Source organism: Crocuta crocuta, unplaced genomic scaffold, assembly GCF_008692635.1.
Source record: "Crocuta crocuta isolate KB4526 unplaced genomic scaffold, BGI_CrCroc_1.0 scaffold943, whole genome shotgun sequence".
Taxonomy (NCBI): domain Eukaryota; kingdom Metazoa; phylum Chordata; class Mammalia; order Carnivora; family Hyaenidae; genus Crocuta; species Crocuta crocuta.
Genome location: NW_027528208.1, coordinates 920,766 through 922,760, shown reverse-complemented (window position 1 = coordinate 922,760; position 1,995 = coordinate 920,766). Strand labels below are relative to the sequence as shown.

Sequence of the window (1,995 nt, the reverse complement as noted above, 5' to 3'; positions counted from 1 at the left end):
GGGGGGCAAGGGGGGAGGGGAAAGAAAGGGAAAGGAAAGAGGTACAGGAGGGGTTGGGACAAGCAGAAACAGTGAGAGCTGGTGACAGCCCACACCCAGCCCCACAGGTGTTTCCAAATAAACACTCCTTAAAGAGCCCTCTATAATTCTCCAAACTCAAAAACCTATGTCATCTGTATTAAAATAACACAATCAAATGGAGTGAAAAGGGACTTCTTGCAGATTGTAAAGCTAAGGAATTCAGTGGGCACCAATATTTGGTGAATGGCTCTCAGTAAATACTGTTGGTTTGTGTCCAAAACATATACAGAATATCCATATGAGTTCAAGTGTTTTCTCTTTTAAAGCAAATTTATTTTGAGGCACCTGGGAGGCTCAGTCGGTTAAGTGTCCAACTTCGGCTCAGGTCATGATCTCGTGGTTTGTGGGTTTGAGTCCCACAATGGGCTCTATGCTGACAGCTCAGAGCCTGGAACCTGTTTTGGATTCTGTGTCTCCCTCTCTGCCCCTCCCCTCACTCGCACTCTGTCTCTCTCTGTCTCTCAAAGCCGAATAAATGTTTAAAAAAATTAAAACAAATTTATTTTGACAAGGCCTAGAAACAATGACCAATCTAGCAGCAACAAAAACATCTAGCACCCAGATCTTGATTTCTAAATGCCATTCTCCACTAAAAAGAACCAGAGCTTTTTTAAAAAAATAAATGGCTGCTTCCAGGTTTCAGGCAGGGAAAGCCCAAGATGAGTCTAGGACATATTGTCATTCCACTGTGTGAGGAAGTATTCAAAGGATAGGGAGTGGGTTCACAAGGAATCTGGAACCAATGTAAGTAAGTTCACACTGACCAGAAATAGTTCAATTCAAGCATCAAAACAAATAAATGCAATGTATTAAAATTTATCAAATATGTTTAAAATTCATGAGTTAATAATACACCAAAACCAAAAATCCTTTAATTGATCACCCTTGGAAAAGTTCATTTCTTCTGAAAACTGGTAAATAAGAGGGAAAAAGTGAAGTATTTATACAGCTTTTTCAGTACAAACTATATACCCTCAAGGTAGCCAAATGGCTGATACAAGAAAGTTTTATTTTAGAGAAGACTTCCAATTAATAAATGAAATGGGAATAAGAGAATTAAATAGGGCCAATTCTAGTTAAATGAGTTTAATAATAATAGATTGTATTTAATAAATCAATTGAACAAAATTGATAGTTAAATACATTAATTCAATTTAATAGAGCACATCAATTAAATGGAATTAATAAATTAATAAATAGAGTAAGAAAGGTGTTTCCACATGGATACAGTCATCCAAAACCAGACTGTGGGAAACTCTAAAGGACAAACAAGGTTTCTCCAACAAACAAATTGCCAGAAAAGTGGGGGAGATTTAAAAATCTAAAAAGAGCCATCAAGGGGCGCCTGGGTGGCTTAGTCGGTTAAGCGTCCGACTTTCGCTTAGGTCATGATCTCGCGGTTTGTGGGTTCGAGCCCCACGTCGGGCTCTGTGCTGACTGCCAGCTCAGAGCCTGGAGCCTGTTTCAGAGTCAGAGTCTGACTCCCTCTCTCTCTGACCCTCCCCTGCTCACGCTGTCTCTCTCTCTCTCTCTCCTAGAAATAAATAAAACATTAAAAAAAAAAAAAGACCCATCAACTAAATGCAATGTGTTGACCTAGTTTGAGTCCTACAACACCTATGAGATAAGGAAATTTGAACGCTGATTAAATATTTCATGATATGAAGGACTGACTGTTAATTTCCCGAGGCATGATATTGCAGCAGATGCGCGCGCGCGTGTGTGTTTTGATGAGTGTTTAATTTTCTGAGATACAAACTGAAGTTCTTATGGATGAGATAATGCCTGGAGTTTTTCCAAAATAATTCCATAGGAAATGGGGGAGGGGGGAGTAAGGAAAAAGTAGGTATCTGACAAGTGCTGAAATTTGTTGAACCTGGGTGATGGGCCTTTGGGAGTTCATTATACTAGCCT

General features: G+C 39.4%; 1 protein-coding gene across 1 annotated transcript in view; it reads right to left on the bottom strand.

The window, feature by feature from the left end:
• The window catches only part of PPP1R3F (protein phosphatase 1 regulatory subunit 3F), a 17,782-nt gene that overhangs the window by 1,854 nt on the left and 13,933 nt on the right, over positions 1-1,995 (bottom strand). The gene's annotated exons all lie outside the window — the stretch shown is intronic.